Raw genomic sequence first — 12,357 nt, forward strand, 5'->3', positions numbered from 1 at the left:
ATCAAGTATTTTTGTTTCGCTTAAGTAAGTTTAATTTAGTGGTTACAATGCTCGAATATTAAAATGGAATACTAACTTAGGGGTTGTCATTAAGACAAACTAAACCATCATACAGATTTAAGAGTTTTGGTGTCATTCCTCATTACATAGTTTTGTCTCATATCACAAATTCAAAATACCCTAACTATAATATATCTCCAAGTAAAAAAGAAAGTACAGAAAAAGCCGAAAAACACTTTCACGAACAATACACCAAAAACGAAACAACAAAAAAAAGTCAAACCCGTGATTTTCACGGGTCACAAAACTAGTTCTATATACTAATATACCAAAAGAAATATTTTTATGACAATAATGTTTGTATTTAATTATATATCTTAAACGGTAGAATCAAGAAAGATGCATGGAGCTTGGTTGAAGCAAGTTGCTATCACAAGTCCCGGCAGGACGACGACGTTTAAATGTGAGGCTGATGACCTCATTGAATGGCATGACCACTGCTGCTGCCCCTTTTGCATTAGTCTTCCCTGCCCTGACCTTGTTGTTTTCTCAACGTAACATTGCCCTTATTTAATTTAATTTCTCATTTTTAAATGGTAATTATTGTTTTGATGACTTCAATTTCGTTTACATTATTTTTTCAATATGATTAAGGGTTGTTTAATTTTGTGTTTGACCCTTAAGTTGGAGCAACCCTAACGATATTGTCCTTTTTAATTTAGATCGTTTATTTATGTAATTCATTACATGCTTGCATGTAAAATTATCGCATGTAAAATTATCGCATGAGAGGTGGATCATATTGAGTATGAAAGATCAAATTGACCGTCAAAGACATTTTTAAAATAAAAAGTAAACAATTAATTGAGACACTTAAAATGAAATAGGTAAACAAATGACCGGGATAAAGGGAGTACATTAAATTTATTTAAAAATCAACTGTTTATAATACATATATACTTGTCGGGAATTTTTAGAAGAACTCTTAAAAATGTATATATCTATTTGTATAAAATGTAAGGTAAACGGTTGTTACATAAATAAGGTGTTATTCATGGAATTAGCATTTACATTAGTAATTCATTTTGATGCCTTGTTGAACTAAAAAAGTGAAATTACTATGATATAACTGTTTTTCAATATATGGTCTTGTTTGGTAATCAGTGGATTAATTTTAGCAGAAGTAGATTGTAAAAGAAGGTTATAGATGACAGATTTTATTAGAAGGTTTGACCAACATATTATGGCCATGTTTGGTGTTCAACAGATTAATGTTAGTAGAAACAGATTGGTCAAACAGATTATAAATGACAGATTGTATTGACAGGTTTGACTAGTATATTTCAATTAACAGTTTTAGTGGAAATATTTGGTAATTAGTGGGTTTAGGTTAATATATTGTTGCATATACGTGTAAGTAATGGTTGACAGATTCATTTTTCACAATCTACTAATGTTAATATGTTGGGGGGGAGCAGTATATTGGAAAATAGTAGATTGAGCTCTAATCTACTGTTTCAATATGACATTTACCAAACACTTAAATTAGTAAATTGGTGAGCCAAACATGCTAAATGGGGTTGAATGCCGAAAATTACCAATCCGTCGTGTTTACGAAACACCTCCTTAATTAGCAGAATTAGTTTAAGGGGGTGCTCGGTAAACAATAGATTGCCAAAAATTTAGTATATTTGGGACTTTTAGCATATTTAATTCCAATCAATGTGCTATTTAGAGTGTTTGGTAAACAACATATTAGGATAGTATATTGTGGTTGAATCTATTATTTTACAATATGCTGCCCCCTCAGCAAATTCTACGAGTAGATTGGGGAAAAAAATTAGTTCGCCTTTTTATCCTTGAGAAAATATAACCCTACCTTCATTCCATAGTTCAGTCATGTCCTTTTCTGTTATTTTACAAATGATTGAGATAATCTGCTAATTAAAATTTTTTAATTATCAAAGGCCTTAAGCAAAATCTGCTAATCGAATATACTAGTCAAACCTGTCTACAAAATCTGCTAATTATAATCTGCTTCCACAATCAGTTTCTGCCAATAGTTATTCGTTGTTCACCAACAAGAGGTTTAAGTGTTTCGTAATTAGCAGATTAAGATTAGTAGATCAACAATTTTCATTGCAAAATGGAATAAACTTTCCTATTTTAAAGTATGCTAACCAATATGTTGGGGTAAACAACATATTGTAAAATAACATATTGACTCTAAATATGTTGTCTCATTATGCTGTTTATGGCCCTATTTGGTAAACAGCGGAATACTATTGGCAGAAGCAGGTTGTGAAAGCAGATTATAATTAGCAGAGTTTGTTGACAAGTTGACTAACATATTGAATTAACAGATTTTGTTAACTGTGTTTGATAATTAGTAGAATTAAATTAACAGTTTCTCTCTCCTACTTAAAATGACATATAAGGATATGAATAAACTATTGACTAATATAATATGTTGGGGGAAACATCATATTGTAAAATAGTAGATTCGACCTCGATCTACTATTTTAATACCCTCTCCACATTTTAATGTTCTTCCCATTTCTCCATTATCTTTGAGTAGTATTATAACTAGTGTAGATTTCGCGCTAATGCGCGACAGATATAAGCCGTTTAATTTTACTGTATTAGTTATAGATTTTAAATTTATATATCACCAATTTTTATAAAAATAATTAATATTAAAATTAATCAAAAGAATTGAATAATTTCACGAATTGTGTTTTTTATGAAAATATTTTAACTACCTCAAATTATTTTAATAAATTCTTTTTCCGTAAAGAAGTTAATAATAGGGGATACAGTTTATATGTATAGATTATTTTAAATGGAATATTAGTTTAATAAATGAAAATCTAATTTGTTTCCATATATAAGCTTGAGCACTTTGGAGAGGAAACTTTAGAGAAGTTTGCTCTTAAGTATATGGGAGGATTTATACTTTTTAAATTTGCACCTAATTAACATTTATCAGTTCACTCCATTGTATTTTGATATGAAACAAAAAAGTTGAAAATGGAAAACTAATAAAAAAAATTATTTAAGCTGTGATTTTTGTAATGCATTTATTTTTTGTCACGAAGCTAATGGTAAGAATGTGTCAAGTTATATATTCTCTACAGTAATAATTATTGCACAACTTATAGTTTATAATTTAATATCAATTTTATTTTATTTTAATGAAAAAAAATCATAATTATGAATTTATTTAAAAAATTAGAGTTTATTTATAAGAATGTATTTATTGAAAAGATAATAATGTAATGAAAGAAAATTTTGCTTATTACCTTATTTTTATTCTCTTAGTAGTAAAGGAGGATGAAATGGGAAGATCATAGAAATGTGAAGGGAGTATGTTGTTATTAAACACCCAAAGAACATATTGATTGGTCAAATATGCTAATTTTTTTGCAATCCGCCATTTACTAAGCACCCTCATATCAAACACTAAAATTAATTGAACATATTGATTGTTCAAATATGCTAACCTTGTACAATTGTAATCTTGTAACTTCAACGAACATAAGTAACGAGTTTTTAGTCTGTCGACTTAAATCGAAATAACTTACAAATGATTACCTAAAACTTTTTATCTAGAAGCAAGAGTATTGTGGAATTTGACTAAAAAATGATAGCCCTACCAAATAATGTCCTTGCAAGGACATTTTTTTCATACACACGAGACACGATGATTCATATTACATTTATTACTCACTTTTTTTTTCCATCAGTCAACAAATTTTTGGGATGTACTAAATATCAACATTTTGTCATTCAAAGTTATGGTGCGCAAGATTCATAATCTTACGTTTTCTGAATATGATCATTACAATGACACATGAACCATGAAAGTTTTTGAATCTTAAATTATTTCACAAATTTTCATCGAAGACGGACATTATCCGTCACAAGTTGAAGACGGATAGTGTCTCTCTCACAAATTACAAATGGATAGTGCAAATGGGGGAAAAATGGATACCCCACTTATCCTCCCACTTACATTTTGTAAGAGAGCCATTATCCGTCTTCAGCTTGTGACGGATAATGATCGTCTTCAATGAGACGGACTGAAATTATTAAGGGATTATTCACACGCATCTTCTAATCAATCACATCATTAATTTAACCTAGCAATTGCTTTCCGGAAGCTAAATTTCATTATCATTTACTAATGAACCGCAATTTTTTGACTAAAATTTAATTATTTAAAATCGAGTCAAATTTTATCGGATCACACCGTGGTTAATTGTATGATGTGGATAAGCGTTCTTATTTGGAGAATACCATTTGACGGGTAGGAAGTAGGAACACAAAGCAGCAAGGCTTTCTCTCATGAGTTTTAACAATACTATACTTCCATGAAACTGAAGACATCTGGCATAATTAGAACAATCCTTTTACTACCGATTTAAGTAGGTAGTCATGGATAATAAACTAACACTTTGTATGATAAATGGTCCTCTAAGCTCACTTAACATTACAAATATAGAAAACACTAGTTTTTAACCCGTGCAAAATTGCACGGGTATATTTTTAAAAACATTGATATAATGATTAACATTTAAAAAATGTTAACCAAAATACATGAATATTTTATACTCTATTTCTTTTAGTTTTATTTTGTTAGCGGCAGTGATGAATTCATTATTTTTCCTTCTTGCGTTTAAAATAATTTTTAAGATTTTTTTTTTTTTATTTTTCATTATTCATAAAAAAATATCACGTTATTTTTTTTTTTTTTTTGGTAATAGTTATACTTCATGAGAATCAAATGGTATTTTTTTTTAGAATTAGAAAATAAGTAAATCTGGTAATTGTATGCTTAAAAAATATTTAAGATTTATGTAACTACTCCGTGACTTTTTATAGCTATCAATTTTTAAGCCTTATTCTATCAATTTTAATTTGTTCAATTTTTGGGAACATTGTATTGATATTTTATATTATATTATTTACTTAATGTTCTTAATGTTCTAAAATTGTAAAATTAAAGAAATAAGAATCATTATATCAGATTATTTTTTTTTGGTGCGTATAACTTATCCGATTATAAACACGATAAATCTGTAATGAAAAAAAAACTAATTCAACCAACTGGCAAATGGGGCCCACTATTTATTTTTTGGGAAAAAACAAAAAGAAAAAGAAAACTGCATAAGGTGACGTGGATCAATGTGAATGCATGAAATGTTTCTGTATTTATTAAGATAAGATTGTACAAAAAATAGAGTCCATTTTTGAAATAATGGTCAAAAATAAAATATTTGTCGTTTTGGGTCGGTTTTGAAAATATTTGTCAAAATGGTGTCCACGTAGGCTCGGGATTTTTAGACCTGAAACACGCCACTACTAATGGCCGCCACTACTAATGGCGTGTTTTGTGAAGGAAACACGCCATTAGTAGTGGCGTGTCTTTACAACAAATTTTTTCTTCAACTGACTGAACTTTAAAAAAAAAAAAAAAAAAAAAAAAATTACATAAGACACACCATAGGGGATGGCGTGTTTCCCCTCCGAAACCCCCCATTCCCAATGGCGTGTTTGTTTTAGTCCATTTTTTAATGAAGTTTCTTTTCCTACTCATTATAAACACGCCATTGGTAGTGGCGTGTTTTAGGTCCAGAAATCCCGAGCCTACGTGGACACCATTTTGACAAATATTTTCAAAACCGACCCAAAACGACAAATATTTTATTTTTGACCATTATTTCAAAAATGGTACTTGTATTACTTTTACTTAACTGACTAATGAACGAGCTTTTTTGCTTTTAAATTTAGTTTCACACTAAAATAATACATAAGTAACATATTTCGGTCTGGACCGAAACTAGAGTAAAAATTTCCGGTTCGGTCTCTAGTCCATGCTTTTGGTTTCCGGTCCATTTCAGTCTGGATCCGTTTTTTCCCAGAAGAATCATCAACACCAAAAGGTCGTAGTACGTATTATGGGTTGAATAAGAATAATAGCCTTTGATAGTTAGGTAAGACCATTATATTATTATCGCAAGCCATTTACGACAAGAAAGATATAGTCAGTCATAGTACTACTTTGGTAATATAGAGAACAGTCGTCTAACACAAAAGGGCAAAAGAATTTAGTTAATGCAATGCATGCAAAAATGCAATTGATGATTTGACCAAATAGTCCGTCAAATTTCGGAGCTGACGGCTAAGGAAGAGACATCCATTCGCCGGCTTCAGGAGATCCACATTACCTTTATCAAACGCCTTTTGATTGGATTCAAACTAGTTTTACTAATCCTCTAACCTAATTCACAGATTATACATCAGATATATTATACTCCCCCTATTCCGAATAACTGTCTCATTTGGACAATGACACAAAAATTAAGGAATGTAGTTAAAATAATGAAAAGTATTGTATATGGGTAAGAATATAGGAGTTAAATAATGAAAAGTATTGAATATAATGGTTTAGGAGTGGTTGGGGTGATAAATAAAGAAAAGAGTCAAGGGTAGGAAAGTCAAAAAGCATGTCCAAATATGGCAAATGGGACAGTTATGTGAATAGACGGAAATGGCAAATAAGACAGTTATTCGGAATAGGAGGGATTATCTGATTATGTAATTTATAAGTTTTATAATAAAAGTTTTGAATTTTATTTTAAAGATTATGAGTTTGACTATAAGTTTTTGAGCTCATTTAATTAAACATTAAACTACAAAAAATGTAATAATGCTCAAAAACTATACATATAAATTCAGTTAATTTCGAGTTTTGACATTAGAAATTAAAATATAACATAAACTTTAAGAACTCAGAAAAATTACATATAAACTCAATTACTAAAAGAGGTATGGTGTGATACATTAAATGCGTGTTCTTTTTTTCCCCTCTCATCCAACTAAAAGTTTACGTTTTCTTTCTTTTTGGTATGTTTAAATAGTTGTCAACTTTTTCTTAGTATGATTTAAAATGTAGTATATATCTTGAACACTTAGCATCTCTTTTTCACATTAAAAAGAAATGTAAACTTGAGTTGAATAAGAGAGGGAATACTTTTTTTCCGGGAGATATAGCAAATCACCCCTATAAGTTTAATACTGTGTGCAATATGCCCTTTATCTTATAAATGTAGCAAATCAACCCCATAAATTTCTCTTAATGTGCAATTAACCACATACTTTATTTTTAAGAATAAAATTTGCTAATTAAATATTTTACTATTATTGAAAATCAAAATTATTGATTAGATTTTAACCCTAAATTTTTGATTATTAAAAAACATTTTCAAATATATTTTTTTATTTATTTTGGTGAAAAATGTTCCTAATATGAGAATTGTTAATGATGTTACAATAAAAAACTACATGACCAAATTTTTGTTTATACTAAAATTGGTTCGCATTTTTCGTTGAATATGTAAATATTATACGAAGTATTTAATTATTTAAGAAATATATTTGTAATAGTTTTTATAATAAAAAACAATAGGTTTTAGATAAAAAATGGTAAAAAAAAAAAACTTGATTTTTGCTTAATTGCACATTTTTGAAAAGTTACGGGACTAATTTGCTACAAGTGAAACTTAAGGGGCTGATTTACACATAGTTCATAAGTTATGAGGGTGTATTGATAAAGTTGGGATCCCTTAAGACTAATATAAACGTTTTAAGATTATAACAAATTAAATAATACTGTTAGAAATTAGAATATAAAACCGATCTTGAAACTCCAACCATAAACTTAAGATTTTGGTTGAGATGGTTTATTGACATAGTATCCGAGTCAGTGTGATCAAAAGGTCACGGGTGGGTTCGAATCTCACTCCCTCAATTCTAAAGTAGAATTAGCATCAGGTATAAGGAGGCTTGCAGTTGCTTCCACACTTCAAGCTCAAAGGATATTCGTGTGAAGGGGCGTGTTAGAGTACAAAACCGATCTCAACCATAAATTTAAGCTTTTGGTTGAGATGGTTTTTTTGACAAATACCCTATTTGTATGGATGACAATGTTATTGACAACATATTACACATTTATAAGTATACTCTAATAAAAGGGAGAACCTCCTAAAATTTGGGAGATTTCATTTCAAAATTAGTTACCTTGTTTATACAAATAAAACATTGATTCTATGACTAGTAGATTTTTGTTTCCAGCCCTCTTAAGCTGACTTTAAACCTATTTTATTATGATCGTGTCCATAATAAAGAGAGATCATCTATGGAGTATATATTTTATTATCCTAAAAGACTTTAAGCCAATTGTTAATGGTTGGCTAAACTATATATAACTTATATAATAAGTAATGAACTCTCTATTTTACCTTTGATTAAAATACTTCTTTCAAAAATAGAAAAGATAAATAAATAATTAGAATGAGGAAATAGTATATCTATTGTCATGGTAGAGTAAGAATTTAAAGTAAGTGGGGATGCAAATGTTCAGTGAGAGCGAACGGGTTATAGCATAGGTAGCAGCTTCAATAAAATTTCGGAAATTTGAACGAAAAACTTCGAAATTTTCATATGTCAGCGGGGCTTTATTGTGACTCCTTTTTCTGAATGTAAAATCGTCCCTCATGATTACACATTTACACCTAGCAAAAATCAACCAGACCCTAATAACCCGATTGTACCCGACCCAACACCCAAACTGAGAATACGAACATGACCGATTACCCAAATTGACCCGAAGTAATATGACCCGAGCCATAAGTCTATTGTTACAAACATACCATTACTAATAAAGAACCTGATACTAATATACCAGAAATACCGCAAACTTAAAATAACTCGATCCTATCTGACCCAAGTTTCTTTAAACTCAAAAATAATCCCACTCAAACTCGACACCGTTAACGTTTCCCTGTCCCGGGTGGGGTGTCCATGTCTACCAAAGGTCTAATGAGCCATCAAGCATGAATTGAAGTCCGTCAGAAATATTTGACTTAAGAGTTGCTGGGACCGGCAATAATACTCACAAAGTCTTCTCAATTTCTCAATTCTCATAATAGGCAGCTCACAAATAGATTGAATTATTCTATTTGTTTCTTTCTAAAGCCTGCATCTTGATGTATAGCAATTAGCAAGTGCATGCAGCCATAAATACTAATTTAATGAGCCATAAGTCTTATTTTAGACGGTCTGAAATAAGACGGTTCAAATATCACCATTTTTTCAATAGAATGTAACCATTTAATGACAAAATGTTATAACTAAAATTATCATTTTTTACCCTGACAATGTTGGTAACATTTTATTAGAAAATAGTAACATTTTATAGTAAAATGGCTACATTTAGTCCGTCTTATTTCAGACGAAAAATAGCCCGTCTAAATAAGAATTTGCGTTTAACGAGTGGATTATATCTGGACAATAATAACGTGACAAAGTGGGTTGTTAGAGGTGTATGTAACTGAGTCGATTTGAGAGCATCTTTGGGTGGGTTTCAAATCGGCTCGGAAGTTTAAGCTTGAGTTCAAAATCGGCTGGAACTCTTCAAGCTTAAAAATTTAAAGCTTGGAATCGGCTTGAATTTGGTCATGCTCGGCTCAAAATCAGTTCGGAATCAATTTTGACAAATTTCAAGCCGAGTTAATACCAAAAGCTCTAAAAACCAGTTCGATCAGGTCATTTACAGCTCTACATACACCCAATCGCCCATACCCTGTTTGAGATTAGGGCACTAGCCATTAGGCACACCACCCCCGCCACTTGCATTGCATGCGCTTTCTCTACTTGTTCTTTCTTTTTCTTTTCTAAAGTTTTGGATTATTTTCTTTTAAATATTCACTACTTGGAAAAGATGTTAGATTAATCTCCCCCAACTCCCCAAGTAATTAAGGTTAAGTTGGAGGAACCAAGGTCTAACTTAGTATTTTCAATCTACTTAAAAATACTAGATACATTGCATAGGGCCGTAGGGGAATTGGTACGATGTTCGAGAGTTCTGAAATTGTAAAATGTTGATTGACAAATAATAGATGTTGTCCAAGAATTTGTAAGTCTATTTTAAGTGTAAGACCATTCCCAAGCAAGGTCAATTGATAGGTCATGATCTTGCTTGGGTCAAGTTAATTACAAATTAAGAGGAGAATTAGGATGACCCAAGGTAGAGAAGGTCAATTTGTAACCTAAGGTAGAGTAAATTGACCCACCAATTGACCCTCCATGTTAGTTACAACATTTTAAACCAAAAAAAAAATTTAAAACTAAATAAAGTGGAAGTAAGAGAGAGGTTTTGGTGGGGTAATGAATATGGTAAATGATTGGAAATGTTGGAAAGTGGAAAAATGATTGGGTTGGTGACCTAAGTCGTGGCCTTCTGCTTGGGAGGGTGAAAGTGGGTCAAGATTAATAAGGTGTGACTAAGAGAAAATATTCCGATTGACCCGATTAAGTCGACCTTTTGTTTGGGGATGGTCTAAAAGAAGGTTGAAGATAGTATCATTATCAGTGGGCAGTATCAATGGCAAAAGAGTCAGAATTCATATTTAAGGGATGCAAAATATTTCAACGGGATCAAACAAGTAACGACAAAGCGAAATTTGCAAAAATTCAAAAATTTAGCTAAGAATTTCGAAGTTTTTATTTTTCCATCAGAGACTAGATTTAACTAAGAATTCACTTTGAAATATGTTCATTCTCATTCTATTCATTTATCTCACTTTGGTTGTACTATTTCCCTAACGTCAAATTTAATAAGGTCTAAATAGTCTGTCTCGATTTTGAGTCATTTATTCAGATGAATATTTTATGGGTTTTTCTATCCTATGCCCACTAGGCATATGATAATAAACCAAAAATAGAAAGTATTAAATGATATTTTCATGGGAAATTGTAATATCTCTCATCACTAGGCATAGGATATTTTATATTCGATATGTACTATTTAGTCTCTCCCTCCTTCAATATTACACCGTGTGTATATATTTCACTCCGACGAAAACCACATATTACTATACTAATCACATCTACAATCTATTCTTTGAAAGGCTAATTATATCCAAAGACGGATCTAATTAAGAGGGCTAACAATTAAAAATTCTAAGTTTTTAGCCAAAGTTTTCTAATTTTTTCCGAGTTTTCTTTAATTAAACCTTATCCGTTCATCCCGCTGGGTTCAATTCATAACTCTAACACTGATCATGTCCATGTACAAATTACAACACCCTAACACATGGCAAGACAATCTCCAACTAGAATTTACGATGATTAAGATTATTGAAATTTGAGTTATGAGTTAATGATGATAATAAGCAAAAACGAGGTTCATTACATACGAGTAAGTTGTATGTTATCTTGGACCGACCATGTGATAAGAAGGTTCGATGGATACATCTTATTCGAATTAAAAATAGATGAGTTTATTTAATGATGATGATAAGTGGAGTAATAGAAGTATCATGTTTATAACTCCCAACACCTCGGTATTCATGTACTGTCCATGTGATACGGAGGTTTAATCACACAACACCGTCTTCTCCAATTATACACCAATCATCAGATCTATTTGTACGTATCAACTTAAGTTGTCACTTCTTGAGTCTTGACAACCAACTTGCGACATCTTTTATTTATCACACTATGGGATATTCTCTCGTGTATCCCTGAACTTTTTCGTTTTCTATTGTGATTTGTGTACCCCTCGTTTTTCATAAAAAATCTTTGACCGACAATAATTCTCTGTTATGAGTTCAGGAAATGATAATTTTTTTTTTCAAACCAATTATCTCGTCAAGGCCTTCAATTTGAAAAAAAAATTCACCGCTTTTTGAATTTGTAGCCGGTAGTTATGGTTGGTCAAACATTTTTTAACGAATAAACTTTGACCGACCATAATTCCCGACTATGAGTTGAAACGTCGGTGAATTTTTTTTCACACGGAAGACCTCTTAAAGACGGTCAATTTGAAAAAAAAGTTTATCGTATTCTGAACTTGTAGCCAAAAGTTATTGACGGTCAGTTTTTTTGCATGAAAAGAGGGGTATATCATAGAAAATGAAAAAGTTGAGGGGTACACGAGAGAATATCCCAAATTTTTATTTAACATAGGTACATATATCCGTTTTAAGTTTAAGATAGGTCAAGTATAGTTCGAATAAAACAAAAGCAGAATACATTAAAAAAATAACCATTTTAACGTTAATTAAGACAAATATATCCGTTTTAAAAGAGAGTAATTATTAATTAATAAGGTGAAATCGTAAAAAAATGACATTTCACCCCAAAAAATCATGAAATTAAAAAATTATCGTTAAATAACTTATATGGAATATTAGTTATATTTTATAGCGTTATAATAATAATAATAATAATAATAGCATAACATGTAATTTCACACAAATTTCATTAAAAATATCTACGGAATTATTAGTG

This window comes from Silene latifolia, chromosome 8 (assembly GCF_048544455.1).
Source record: "Silene latifolia isolate original U9 population chromosome 8, ASM4854445v1, whole genome shotgun sequence".
Taxonomy (NCBI): Eukaryota; Viridiplantae; Streptophyta; class Magnoliopsida; order Caryophyllales; family Caryophyllaceae; genus Silene; species Silene latifolia.